The sequence below is a fragment of the Trachurus japonicus genome, chromosome 18 (assembly GCF_045865225.1).
Source record: "Trachurus japonicus isolate A0001 chromosome 18, Traja_1.0".
Taxonomy (NCBI): Eukaryota; Metazoa; Chordata; class Actinopteri; order Carangiformes; family Carangidae; genus Trachurus; species Trachurus japonicus.
In genome coordinates this window covers 5,365,484-5,381,089 of record NC_140924.1, presented here as the reverse complement: position 1 = coordinate 5,381,089, position 15,606 = coordinate 5,365,484, and the positions used below count along the sequence as shown (strand labels likewise).

Sequence of the window (15,606 nt, the reverse complement as noted above, 5' to 3'; positions counted from 1 at the left end):
CCGACTTACCGTTCTTGAGATACAGCCGATTTCGCCCTTCTTTTCGAGGCCACGCCCCCTTATCTTGAGAAAGTTGGGTCGGACTCGGTATCGTTGGAAAGCTTAGGTCCTCAGCTATCCACACACGTTGGTTTCACGAGTCTAGCACTTTCCTGCCCAGAGTTAGGAACTTATCATCCCTTGATTCACTTAGCCTATTTCTTACTTACGCCTGGACATGTCATTTTTACTAACCTTAACCAGTCCAATGTTCTTGCTGGATCGTCTGCTGCATGCTGGACACTCAGTGGCGCCACCTGTGCCCCAAAAAAAAAAATGGGGCACAGCCAAAGAGTCCAAATTACTTCCCTCTTTTCACTTAACTGCAAAAAACTACTAGCGGAAATATAGAAAGTGACGTCGGACTTTGTTTTTCTGGATAGCTGAGGTCCGTAGCTTTCCGTAGAACTTTTCCCCGCGTCTCTAGCACATTCCTAGCCAGAGATATGAGCCTGGGAGCATGTGGAGGCCAATTTTTGGCCCACTTTGGCCCGCCTAGGTGCGTTTTCGGCCATAACTCGCCGAGGGAAGGTCGGACACTGTCGGACCCGACGGCTTTCCCCCATAATTCGACCACGCTGAACACGATGGTGTGTGGCTCGTATTTTTCTGACTTACCGTTCTTGAGATACAGCCGATTTCGCCCTTCTTTTCGAGGCCACGCCCCCTTATCTTGAGAAAGTTGGGTCGGACTCGGTATCGTTGGAAAGCTTAGGTCCTCAGCTATCCACACACGTTGGTTTCACGAGTCTAGCACTTTCCTGCCCAGAGTTAGGAACTTATCATCCCTTGATTCACTTAGCCTATTTCTTACTTACGCCTGGACATGTCATTTTTACTAACCTTAACCAGTCCAAAGTTCTTGCTGGGTCGTCTGCTGCATGCTGGACACTCAGTGGCGCCACCTGTGCCCCCCCAAAAAAATGGGGCACAGCCAAAGAGTCCAAATTACTTCCCTCTTTTCACTTAACTGCAAAAAACTACTAGCGGAAATATAGAAAGTGACGTCGGACTTTGTTTTTCTGGATAGCTGAGGTCCGTAGCTTTCCGTAGAACTTTTCCCCGCGTCTCTAGCACATTCCTAGCCAGAGATATGAGCCTGGGAGCATGTGGAGGCCAATTTTGGCCCACTTTGGCCCGCCTAGGTGCGTTTTCGGCCATAACTCGCCGAGGGAAGGTCGGACACTGTCGGACCCGACGGCTTTCCCCCATAATTCGACCACGCTGAACACGATGGTGTGTGGCTCGTATTTTTCCGACTTACCGTTCTTGAGATACAGCCGATTTCGCCCTTCTTTTCGAGGCCACGCCCCCTTATCATGAGAAAGTTGGGTCGGACTCGGTATCGTTGGAAAGCTTAGGTCCTCAGCTATCCACACACGTTGGTTTCACGAGTCTAGCACTTTCCTGCCCAGAGTTAGGAACTTATCATCCCTTGATTCACTTAGCCTATTTCTTACTTACGCCTGGACATGTCATTTTTACTAACCTTAACCAGTCCAATGTTCTTGCTGGATCGTCTGCTGCATGCTGGACACTCAGTGGCGCCACCTGTGCCCAAAAAAAAAAATGGGGCACAGCCAAAGAGTCCAAATTACTTCCCTCTTTTCACTTAACTGCAAAAAACTACTAGCGGAAATATAGAAAGTGATATTGGACTTTGTTTTTCTGGATAGCTGAGGTCCGTAGCTTTCCGTAGAACTTTTCCCCGCGTCTCTAGCACATTCCTAGCCAGAGATATGAGCCTGGGAGCATGTGGAGGCCAATTTTGGCCCACTTTGGCCCGCCTAGGTGCGTTTTCGGCCATAACTCGCCGAGGGAAGGTCGGACACTGTCGGACCCGACGGCTTTCCCCCATAATTCGACCACGCTGAACACGATGGTGTGTGGCTCGTATTTTTCTGACTTACCGTTCTTGAGATACAGCCGATTTCGCCCTTCTTTTCGAGGCCACGCCCCCTTATCTTGAGAAAGTTGGGTCGGACTCGGTATCGTTGGAAAGCTTAGGTCCTCAGCTATCCACACACGTTGGTTTCACGAGTCTAGCACTTTCCTGTCCAGAGTTAGGAACTTATCATCCCTTGATTCACTTAGCCTATTTCTTACTTACGCCTGGACATGTCATTTTTACTAACCTTAACCAGTCCAAAGTTCTTGCTGGGTCGTCTGCTGCATGCTGGACACTCAGTGGCGCCACCTGTGCCCCCCAAAAAAAATGGGGCACAGCCAAAGAGTCCAAATTACTTCCCTCTTTTCACTTAACTGCAAAAAACTACTAGCGGAAATATAGAAAGTGACGTCGGACTTTGTTTTTCTGGATAGCTGAGGTCCGTAGCTTTCCGTAGAACTTTTCCCCGCGTCTCTAGCACATTCCTAGCCAGAGATATGAGCCTGGGAGCATGTGGAGGCCAATTTTGGCCCACTTTGGCCCGCCTAGGTGCGTTTTCGGCCATAACTCGCCGAGGGAAGGTCGGACACTGTCGGACCCGACGGCTTTCCCCCATAATTCGACCACGCTGAACACGATGGTGTGTGGCTCGTATTTTTCCGACTTACCGTTCTTGAGATACAGCCGATTTCGCCCTTCTTTTCGAGGCCACGCCCCCTTATCATGAGAAAGTTGGGTCGGACTCGGTATCGTTGGAAAGCTTAGGTCCTCAGCTATCCACACACGTTGGTTTTCACGAGTCTAGCACTTTCCTGCCCAGAGTTAGGAACTTATCATCCCTTGATTCACTTAGCCTATTTCTTACTTACGCCTGGACATGTCATTTTTACTAACCTTAACCAGTCCAATGTTCTTGCTGGATCGTCTGCTGCATGCTGGACACTCAGTGGCGCCACCTGTGCCCAAAAAAAAAAATGGGGCACAGCCAAAGAGTCCAAATTACTTCCCTCTTTTCACTTAACTGCAAAAAACTACTAGCGGAAATATAGAAAGTGATATTGGACTTTGTTTTTCTGGATAGCTGAGGTCCGTAGCTTTCCGTAGAACTTTCCCCCGCGTCTCTAGCACATTCCTAGCCAGAGATATGAGCCTGGGAGCATGTGGAGGCCAATTTTGGCCCACTTTGGCCCGCCTAGGTGCGTTTTCGGCCATAACTCGCCGAGGGAAGGTCGGACACTGTCGGACCCGACGGCTTTCCCCCATAATTCGACCACGCTGAACACGATGGTGTGTGGCTCGTATTTTTCTGACTTACCGTTCTTGAGATACAGCCGATTTCGCCCTTCTTTTCGAGGCCACGCCCCCTTATCTTGAGAAAGTTGGGTCGGACTCGGTATCGTTGGAAAGCTTAGGTCCTCAGCTATCCACACACGTTGGTTTCACGAGTCTAGCACTTTCCTGCCCAGAGTTAGGAACTTATCATCCCTTGATTCACTTAGCCTATTTCTTACTTACGCCTGGACATGTCATTTTTACTAACCTTAACCAGTCCAAAGTTCTTGCTGGATCGTCTGCTGCATGCTGGACACTCAGTGGCGCCACCTGTGCCCAAAAAAAAAAATGGGGCACAGCCAAAGAGTCCAAATTACTTCCCTCTTTTCACTTAACTGCAAAAAACTACTAGCGGAAATATAGAAAGTGACGTCGGACTTTGTTTTTCTGGATAGCTGAGGTCCGTAGCTTTCCGTAGAACTTTTCCCCGCGTCTCTAGCACATTCCTAGCCAGAGATATGAGCCTGGGAGCATGTGGAGGCCAATTTTGGCCCACTTTGGCCCGCCTAGGTGCGTTTTCGGCCATAACTCGCCGAGGGAAGGTCGGACACTGTCGGACCCGACGGCTTTCCCCCATAATTCGACCACGCTGAACACGATGGTGTGTGGCTCGTATTTTTCTGACTTACCGTTCTTGAGATACAGCCGATTTCGCCCTTCTTTTCGAGGCCACGCCCCCTTATCATGAGAAAGTTGGGTCGGACTCGGTATCGTTGGAAAGCTTAGGTCCTCAGCTATCCACACACGTTGGTTTCACGAGTCTAGCACTTTCCTGCCCAGAGTTAGGAACTTATCATCCCTTGATTCACTTAGCCTATTTCTTACTTACGCCTGGACATGTCATTTTTACAGACTGTCCTCCTTCACCAAACGACCACAGTTGTCGTGTGGCATGCACACGAATTACGACTCATTGTTACGTTTATCCGACAGCCAGCGACCTCTAGTGGCAACGGCAGCCCACAATCCACGCCTTCGGTCTAGGTTGATTCCACGTTTCGTTTTACGGCCGTTAATATGTCACTTTATCAAGTTTTGAAAACATTTCATGCGCAAAAGTAACAACGTAGATCCCATATATGTGGTCAATTTGTCCAAATATAGCCTATTTAAAAATTTGTTTACGACGTTGCTATACAATTTGCAAGCTAGCGATGGTCCGAAGTAAAGTAATTTCCGGTTTTTTACAAAATAAAAGCTCAGCGACAGTGACAATGTGACAATGCTTTTGTTTTGAAGACAGGATATGAAAACCTCTACTTCTAGCTAACTTTACCATCATTTAACCTTTGACCTTAATGACCAATGAAATTACGATGCACGGGCGTGTTCTTGGCATATCGCTGAACGTCGTGGCTCTGGTAGGTCACTCACTCTGTGTATGGTTTTATTTGTTTATTATCTTCCTTTTTAACAAATAGCCACGTTTATCGGCAATTAATATGTACCCTACTTAATTCAGTTTACACTTAGGTACGCTTTAGTTAGTCACCCATGCTTCTGAAAGTATGCGATTTTACCTGAAAGGTGCGGCTGTTTACAAACAGTTCAGCTACAGTAAGTTAGCTTATTAGCTCTAGGACAACATGGCACTCTGCATCTGAAACCTAATTCTATTCTTATACTGCAGAGACTTTCATAATTGGTTATGCTAGTTTCAGAAGCAGGCTAACAAATAACGACACACAAATGATCAGGGACCATACTGTAAACACTAGCCTAGTGATATACATTCTTGGTAGTTTTGATTAGTGTAGCCTATTGTCAGAGATATAATAAGAAGACACAGCTAATTCCTTTTGAACTTTATCATAACTTACTTGTTATGTAAATAAATATTTATTTTAGTTGTAACAAGAAAATGATTTAATCCCAGGTCCTTTTGGTCTGTTTGTTTGCTTGCAGGTCTTTGAACGTCATTCCAACATCACCATCATTGCTTGCAGCATTTTTAAAACCAACTGTTCTTTTAAGAACTAATATCTCATTCCTTTACCTTTCTACCACTTATTTCTTCTTACTTTTTCCTTTGTCTCTCGTTGTTTCACTTTATCCCTCTCTGTCTTTACTTTGACTTCCTTCCTTCCTTCCTTCCTTCCTTCCGTACTCCCTCCCTCCCTCTCTCTCCCACCCTCCCTCCCTCCCTCCCTCTCTCTCTCCCTCTCTCTCTCCCTCCCTCTCTCTCTCCCACCCTCCCTCTCTCTCCCCCACCTTCACTTGTCATGGAGGCATTGAAAGAGGCATTGGAGGAGGGGAAAGCCTTGGCGGACGAGTTAGAAGCAATTGCCCCAACAGTAAAGTTTTCCTACATTGTTTCTCTTTTATTATAAGAGTCACATGTGTGTTGCTGTGTTTCAATTCAAATACTTCCTTAATCAAAGTAAGTTTTTTTTTTTTCTTTTTTTGAGTCTGCAGTGCATCTCAATTTTCAAGTAGGTCAAAATGCTGTGTACTTTAAGAACCCAGATGATGTACTCAAAATGTATTTGATTTGAGACACAGCATGTGTGTGTGCGCATGTAGGTTAGGGCTGAACATGTGAGAGTGCATGGGGGTGTGTGCCACAATAAAGGCAAATTTATTAACACAGTTTTTTAAACTTTTAGCCCCCAAAGAAAAGGAGGCGTAAGAAGGGTGAAGGCTCCAATTTTACTTGGAGGAGGTGGGACCAAGATGGTAAAATAATACCACAACGTGTGAGGCAGAATCGATCTCGATCGGGTGAGTAAAGTAACATAGTAATGCTATTATGCACAGTTTTTAATGCTCTTACATTGCACATTACATTTTGTGTTTACAGTTCAACCTTCCAGCTCTCGGGAGGTCCCAAGAGTTGAGGAACTTGAAATTCCTCAAGAGGTCCCAAATCTTGGTATGCATATTGAATTATGACATCTTACAACATTACTCTTTTAGTTTTAAAAATGTAAAATGTAGTCATCGGAATATTGTATTACTACTGTACTGTAGTGCCCATACGTCTGATGCCTATGCAGTGACCAAGCAATGCAGAAAATCACTTTTTTATTTTATTGATCATGTATGTTTTGTTCATTTAGACCAACGTATTGAGATGTTGAGAGACTTACTCTCATCCGGCACTCTACCCACCTCAACTGAAGCAGAAGCAGAGGCACCCACCACGTCTGCATGGGCCCAGAGACAGGCCAATGCACAAAAAAGGTTCAGAGCTGCAATGCCAGAGCTCTTGAACTGCAGAATGGCAGCAGAGACTGTTGAAGTGCACTCCTGTCAACAATGTAAAAGTGCAGACGCTGTGGTCCGTTGCCTGGACTGTGTTCCCTCGGGAACTCAGTTTCTTTGTCCTGGTTGTGATGTCAATGTCCACCAAAGTCATGTTTTACATGACAGGGAGGTCATGATTCATGGTTTTTACAAACCCATTCCTCCCACATCCTCAGTGGTAATGGACCAGAGTGGCAACTTTGAACTTGCTGAACAAGGTATGTTAAAATATTTTAGTAGATAAGATAATAAGCCACATCTAATGTTTGCTTAAACTTTTTTTTTTTTTGCTTTTTCATTTGACTGTGTTGACTATATTTGACTAATACAGACACTATTATTTTTAATTCCGGTCATTTTCTTTACTGCAGTTTGCATGCTTCCAATGCCTCCACCACTGCAAGTCTGCTCCTGTGGCACAGACTTCACCATTGCCCCTGGCAAACAGACAGTCCTGGTGACTATCAATGGTGCGTCGTCACTTCCTCTACATATCTTACTATTATCCGTTTGTCCTGTGTTGTACAGATACTGTTCAAATAGTAAGTATAATTTTGTTTTCAGGCCCATACAACTTGTGCCTGCCAGTTGTGTGTTGCCCTGTTTGCCACAAAAACTGGACCCCAGGTTTAAACGACCTGCTTCGATGTCGATACTGGCCGGCAACAACCAGCTGCCAACTCCTCTTTAAGTTCGATGTCTTCACGTCGTTTGAAGAGATTAAGTTGGCGAGCCCAGCACTGTCGCAACAGGCATTCCTTCGAATGCTTGAACATAGAGCCCAAAGCACAGGACGGGTAAGACCTCTGTTTTTTTTTAAGTATTTTTGGGGTGGCTTTTGCCTTAAATGTACAGGATAGTTGAGAGAGAGACATGAAATGGGAGGCAGAGCAGGGGGAATGACAGGATAGGGCCGCTCTGCGCTGGATTCAAAACGCACAGATCTGCAGTGTGCTGTTGATCCTTGAATCTTATTGTTCTACACTGACTATGTAATCGTCTGTGTTGTTGCTCAGGTGTCAGTGCATCTGTTTTTCTTTCCAATATTTCTTTACATTCCAAATATCAAAGTCTTGTATTGTATCCTTCTCTCCAGATGGGTAGTATTTCTTGCGATTCCTTCCACCGAGCCTTCAAGGAATTTTCATTCTGTGACTTCAAGAAAGACGACTTGTGCCAGGTGGAGCCATTCGTCTGCCCAGCGTGCACACCAGATATGCTGGCAATATCAGTGGATGGGAATAGGAAGCATTATCGGTACAAGAAGTCCAAAGGGTTAGTAGAATCACTTTCTCATTTCAGTAATTGATCTATACTGGACCTCACTGCCAATACATTTAACTCATGATAGGCATTTTCACAAATTCTAGAGACAATATTTAATGTTTGTGGATGTGTGACTATGTTGTCAAACACTTTGTTTTTTTAATGTACCAGAACAGATGAACCATCCCTATTTGATGGAGTCTTCATTGCAGAGGATTGTAAGGTGTCAGCATTTGTTGACACAATCCGGAGCATGATGACAGTTGTAAGGATGTTTTTAACCATCTAATTCTTCTTTACTTTTTGCCCCAGTATTACGTGTAACACATTGTATATAATTTCAGAGCACCGGTCGTGATGTTTGTGGGCCGGCAACTTTCACAGCAGCCAGAGCTGAGTCCCACAAATCACTAGCAAAGGTGGATGAGGAGGGGCTCCAAATTGCTGTCTGTCGCCATGGAACACTGCTTCAAGGCCTCAACCACTACCGGGGAGAAATATATGCCTATCCGCTATTCTTGCAGAAAGAATTGTGTGAAAAGGCAAACGCGACGTTCTTTTGTATGGACATCACATGCAGGTAGTCACAACCGTTTACTCATCATAAATCTGTATTTTCCGCAGGTGTGGCCGTTAGTACTGAGTTCTTGCATGAGTTATCAGAGCTTTGTTACACTGGTCAGACCACACTCATTTTGTGGTGGAAAAAAAAAAACATCAGACGTATGAACACACAGACTCAACACTACCAATACCAACCTTTTCACTCCAAGTCCTCCTTTGTGTCCTTACCATTATGAACCTCAAATGCTGTGGTGTTTTTTCTATTACAGATATTGGCCATACCTGAAAAAAATGGCAGAGAAGTTGCCAGAGCTGGAGCCTCTTGTAGACATGAAGCCATTTCTCTCAGTTATGCATGCTAAAGTTCACACCGGAAAATGTGAGGTACAGTGGCAAGTTAAATGTTTGTATCACACTGATTTTCAAGTCTCTTACCTCTTCTCTTCCACTATAAATATACTGTAGCTTTATTTTTTATCTCTTCAAGCTCAGATATGTTAGTTCACATCCATGAAATGATTTTGATTATTATATGTAATTGTGCTATGCATTTATTATGTTTCCTGTAGGATCAGAGATGTACATTACATGCTTTTAAAGTGCTGTTCTGTGTGCACATCATGCCCGTGTGTAGGTCAGGTGTGTCCAGGAGCAAGAAAGTAAACACAGGAACAAGGCCTTGTCTTCACGACTAGTGTATACATCTCTGACAAAGACGTAACCTATGTCAAAAGCACAGTTTTCATTTTCTCATAACCATCATGATTATCTGAACAGTATAGCATCATAATGCTGAATGTACAGGAAACAGCTTGGAAATCCTACACTGTTTTATGCCTTGTAAAGGAAGGCATGCTGCCCCCAAATGACTGAGCAAAAGAAATGTTAAGCATGTACAATAGCACTAACATGCTCACATGTTCTTGGAAGTCTGAAGAGGTGCGTTTGCAATGTGAACCAGATAAGAGTCAAATTGGTATAGGACCAAGATAACCATCTCATATCGATGTGGGTCGTTTAATCTGTACTAGAGCTCAGTCGGCATCTCCAATGAACCACATTAACCAAGCAAACATACAAGGAGCTTAACCAAATAGGTTGGATGTGAAAGCATGACTCTAATTCAAATGTCTTAATCTTATTGTCTGTTTTTGGAATAGGTGACTTGGGGGGGGAGAAACCAGGAGGGTGCAGGAAACACAATTGGTGAGGAGGTCGAACAAGTTAACAGCTTCCTGTCAAGAGCTGCTCTCACAACAAAATATATGACCAAGTCAGGTTGGTAAAAGCAAAATATGTGCTTGGAAATGGCATCAAATGATAAATTGTATTTTAGTTTTGTGTTTGCATAATTTCTGTGAGGTTTCTTGTTTGTTGGTTTATTGCAGGCAGAGCTGACATGATTACGGTCCTTGCCATGGCATGGAACAATCGGAAACAGGAGAGTCTCCACAAGACACTGACAAAGAGATTTGTCAAAGTAAGAAGTCTGTGGGTCTATGCTGTATGTTGAAATCGAGCACCATTTATGCAGAGTGTGAAACCCAAGTACTGAGACTGAATCCTCAGAAACAGCCCTTGGTCTGATTTCCACCTGTGGCTCTTTGTTGCATTCTAATTTTCCTCTCTTTCCCTTTATTCCTGATGCCGCTAATGTGTTCCCTTAGGTGATAGGCCTGTTTAATTGATTTTAAATCATAATCACAATTATTTTGTTAGGACCATGTTAGAAAAGTAATCAAAAATTATTATTTTTTAAAAAATCTAACTAGGGTATACAGTACAGCCCCCATTCATCTATCTGGGCTGCGCTTGGGTAGTGACTTCCGCCTCCTTCTGCCCATAATGCTCTCACCACACATTCTAAACAAACATGTCAACATTTGCTAAGGCACCGTGAGGACTTTGTTGCCACAAAGACTAGTGACCCTTTTCCACTACACAGTTACAGCTCTGTTCTGCTCGACTTGGTTTAGGTCTTTTCCCATTACAGCTGAGATCTTCAGCTTGGGTGGGTGGGTTCGTCATATCAAAAGACACAGCACACATAAATTAGTTTGTCATTTCCCCAAAAAATCGTTATCAGAAATCGTTTTTTGAGAGAAGAAAATTGAGATTTTATTTTTGGGAAAAATCTAACAGCCCTGATATATCTAACCAAAAATAATAAAGGAGGCGGTGGGTAGATCACCAATGACCATATGGGAATAAGTTATTTTTTTCAAGGAACCTTTATTTATTTGATGTATTGTCAATTAATTGTTAACAGCTGTATATTGAGAGATTACACCCTGGGCTCTTGTATTCATCTCTCTTTTTCAAACCTTCAAAATAGGCCACACAGAGAGCAGATGTGGAAGGTGCCAACCTCCAACATCTCAAACAGGAGCTGAACATATCTCTGGAGGACACAGAGCAGTGGGTGGAGGATGTGAAGCAGTGGGCGGCCTCTGGTGTGTAATGGGGTTGGTGTTTGTGTGTGTCAACATAATAGGTCTTGTTATATGTGACTGCATGACGTTTTACATTTTGCCTTGTTTCTGTTTTTCAAGAGAGACCTACATGTAGTGCTGACAGTAGCCAGGAGGAGCTCCAGAGGGAGATAGAGGACATGATTTATTCCATAAGAAAGAAGAAAAATGATCTCTATCGACAAAATGGTATGAAGTATTACATCACTCAACAGCCTATGCTTTTTAGTTCTTTTCCTAATATTTCTTTTAATTAAACAGACAGCAACAAAACGAGGCAGCGAAAAAGGAGGAGACTAGCTGAGGTCAAGAAAAAACTGAAAGACGCAATCATGCACTACAATGCTGAACCTGCATTTGAGCCAAAAAATTGACACTGAAGCAGTGTGCAGTCTCTCTGACAATGTCATTCTGCCTTGGGATGCACAAGGAGATGGTAAGCAAGTGTTTTTTGTGATTTTGAAATTCATAGAATTCAAATAATGTGAAGCTAGTTCAGGCAGACGAGTCAAGCTGCGCCCATCCTGATCAGCTGATCAGTCACCTGCTCTCCTCATCCAAATGGAAGTGGGTTATTTAAACCCCCCAGCTTACCTGCTCATCCCTGGCTATGCTCTGCAGCTACTGCTTACATCTGGCTGCTGCCTAGCATCCACCTGTGGGCTCTGTCTCTTGATCCCCGGTGGGGGTCTGCTTCATTACCTGTAATGTCTGGCAAACCAGGTCATTCAGGTAACGAATTACTGACCCACAAATTCCACTGGATCCCTCTCCGCACCATTCCGAGTAGTTCTCCTGTGATCTCGCGACTCCAGCTCTTCTGGTCTCCGCTAAGCATTGCAATGGATCAGAGACGGACCAGGAACGGATCCGGTGGACGAGGATTTGCTGCGTCTGTCGGAGCTAAAACGTACCGGAGCTGGAACGGAGCTGACTCGGATCCAGTGGAACTCAGGCGTGAGACAGAGCCTGACACCAAACCTGCTGCAGCCATGCTCAAGGATACCTATGCTGTGCTTACACTCAATAAATGATTTGTTCTCATTACAGAGTTGTCTGACTGAACTGCTGTATGTAGTAAAATGCTTTGATGGTTTCATATCTGTTCTCTTTTCCAAAACAGTGGTGAGTCTACGCTTGAAGAGGCGACTGTTTGACCAGGTCATGCTGGTTAGGCGAATGGAAGAGGAGAGGCTCATCGTTGTGAAAGAGATGACCCAGCATTGTCTATATTTGAGAAAGGCTTTGGGCAAACTTGATAACCTCCTTCGCCAGGTTGACCAGGACATCAAGAACCACGGTAGGTTCCACACAATCTCCCCTTACTGAAAGGAGGATGCATTCTCAGTGACTTTGACATCTCTCTAAAACCAATGACCAGGTTTAAATTGCACTTAAGTCGCACACACAGTGACTTCAGACTTGAGTTGGACTTGTGTTTTTGGACTCGTGAGCAATCATTATTTTCTTGGCTTGTTTGTCGTTATAAAATACACTGCTACAGCTGAGCAGCGCCACATGATCTGATGATTCAGATTGAGGTTAGATCTTCATATATTGAACTCCTTTTATACAAAGTACAGCCAAACACAGGCTATAGAGAGAGGAACAGCGGAGTGACAGCTCTGTCAGTGACAGGTGTGATAGGTGAACTGTCTTTTTGTTTTTTCCCCAGAGCATTGTGTGCTTTCATTATATTTACTTTCCATTTACTACTTTGCAATACCCTGTTGAAGTGATCATATGCAAAACAACTAATCTATACTGTATGCTAATGAATAAAGGGGTGGTGATAATAATGATGATGATGATGATGATGATAATACAGTAAATGCTTTGAATTTTTTACATGTTGCTGTACAGTATTCTTACCAAATCGGATAGCAGCAGATGATAGAAGGGTCATTACAACCAGAACAGACAGGAGACTTTTATTTTTTAGAGACTTGAGGACTTCGGACTTCCCAAATGCCAATGACACAATACTATGTAATGATAAATCAGTGCCACTGAGCAGTAAAATGGCATGTAGTGACATGTAATGAAAGTACCACACTAGTGTCATGTAATTACTGCAGTTTCATCAAATCTAGACACCCTTTTTTGTCACAAATCGATTAACATGTTCAAAATGCATGATCCAGACTTCATTATCAATATAAGCTGCCTTAGTTATCAAAATTTTCTTTTCATTTTAGTGTCATCTCCAGATATGACTGAAGAGGGATACAGGGGACTACACTGCTGTCTACTTCACAAGCGGCACCTTCTTAATGAGAAACTGAACAGTGTCACCAGCACATATGCCCTTGTGGATGCAAGCTCCTCTTTCAGTCCATTTGAGGAAGACAAAGAGGACACAGAAGAAGAAGAAGAAGAAGAAGAAGAAGAACATAGATATATATAAGAACTAGATGACTCCCCCGCAGCTGTTTCCCAATGACAAAGCGTAGCCAGTACGGCGGCCATCTTGGGAAGGGCAACTCTCTCCCTCAGAGCATTAAGCCTATGCTGCATGTTCTGCTATAATGACCATAACTTGCTCAGTTTTTGTCCGATTTCAAAACGGTTTGATTTTTATGAACGTTTATGCAGTTATGGTGCAGCATATTTAGAATCACAGATAATTTTAATAATGTATTTTTTTTTGTAAAAGTAACATTATAGTGACATTATGCAAATAGTTAAAGAAATAGCTACATACTGATTTATTTTTCACAGAGTTATGAATCGTTTTTTTAGTGCAGATGACTGGATCACCTATCTACTGCACTGTAACTGCAGCCAGAGTCAGAGCAAGTTGCCCGTCCTCATATGGCCGACTGTGAGCTACGCCTGCGTGTAGTCCGATCCACCCCCTTGGAGAAGAAGATCGGGAAGAAGAAGAGGAAGAGGAGAGTGAACAGCACAATAGCAGTTCAGAAGAAGAATTGTAGACAGATGACAATGGATTAAAACAGACAGGATTCTGTAGGAGACATTACTGCATAAAGCCCTTGCCTGTCATGACAGTTCATCACTGCATCCACTAATGTCAGCTGAAAAAAATAGTAATGGTTAACTCCACTTTTAGTATAGTGAAATGTACACATTTGTCCATGTTGGGGAAAGTGAAAGTATAGGTTTCATGGAAGTAACTCTAAATTGTTGCAAGTGAATGTAGTTTACTTCATCAATATCTGTGTCTGGAGATCTGAGAATAGTTTGGGGGTGAGGTTCTGCTGACATGCATTTTTCATCTACACTATGTAAACATAAACCATGACATCAAGATTTCAGCTTCATAAAAAAAATTGGCTAACCCACTGCTACTGTGTCTGTTGTGTCTTAAGTCCACTTGTGGTAATGATAGATGATAGAATATAGTGTAGATTTTATTATTGTGGTTGTATTATTGTTATTGATAATAATAATTACAATAATAACAATATGATGATGATGATGATGATAATAATAAAAACAATGGTGATACTTGTATTAAATTATTATTCGTGATAATGATAATAATAATCATCATCATCATCATCCCCGCCGGGAGATCCCGGGGAAGACCTAGGACATGCCCCTTGGGATCCTCCCGGAAGCGCCAGGGGAAGTTTGGGTGTCCCTGTGCAGACTGGATGGATGGATTAGTGTGAAAATAAAACTCCCATCATCAAATCATTTAAATCAAAGGGAATGCTACTAATGCCATATTATTAAATGCATTCGTTAAACCTCGTACACACGTGCATTTTGAGCTGTATTAATAAAAGAAATCTTATGAGATCGGCAGAAAGGCTAGTGACGCAGTTGTTGGACGCATTCGATTATTGCTATGACCTGTCCCCCGTAGATTGGCTGCGTTCGGTTTCGGTCAACCAAGCTGCAGCGAAACTAGCCAGACATATTTTCAAATAAATGACTCAAATGCAGTGCTGTGTGTCATTTCTTAACTTAACCCAACTACAATCACTGCCATTACAAGTTCGGCTAAAGTAAATATTTAATGTATTCATTATATAAAGCAATCCTAACCCTAGATGTTCGGTTCTACATAGCGGAAGAACCAGCCTCCATTGCTATTTGGCGTAAATCTGCATTGAGCGGTTCTAAACACATCTTAAATTAAGGCTATTCACCTTTTTCTTAACATATATCAACTTAATGCACTGTCGTCGCTAGTTCGGCTTTACTTTAGATATTTGATGCCATCAATATGTGTATTTTCACAACCCTAGTTTTACATACGTCTGAAAACCGGATAAAACTACAAATATCAGGTGACTTTGTATCAAGCCACACGTCGCAGCTCATGGGATCTGTAGTTTCTACAACGATTACTGATTTCCTAAAATAGGTGCTTATAAATAATAAAATAAATCCATTAGGGGGTTTTAGGGGAGTGGAAAACACATTTTTTGTGACCAGAATAGCCTATGTGTAGGCCTATATAATAAAAATGGGTGAAAATATATGTTTCCCATTTTGGGCAATACTTCCACTTGCTGACTATATCCACTACACAGTCACACAGCTGAGTTCATAAGCTTTCTAGAACACTTTGTCCCATTTCTGTACCCCCTTTTGTTGCTGAATTACATCCCTTCAAAAATTCTCATAAGTCAGGGTTAAAGATCAATAGTTCAAAGAAGGAGCCATTTACAACCCCTAAACCCACATATTTTATTCTCCAGGTGGAGACCTTTCCAATTATGTCTTTATTGTAGTCCTATGACAAAGTATGTATTTTCATATTTCATGGACACAGCTGTGCCTGGGCTTAGATTCAGAGAGCCTTTTGAGGGCTCAGCCCATGAA

The 15,606-nt window shown here is 42.9% G+C and overlaps 1 pseudogene; it reads left to right on the top strand.

The window, feature by feature from the left end:
• Window positions 1-9,499: 9,499 nt before the first annotated feature.
• On the top strand, window positions 9,500-13,213 carry LOC146968475 (uncharacterized; annotated as a pseudogene).
• Window positions 13,214-15,606: the final 2,393 nt, after the last annotated feature.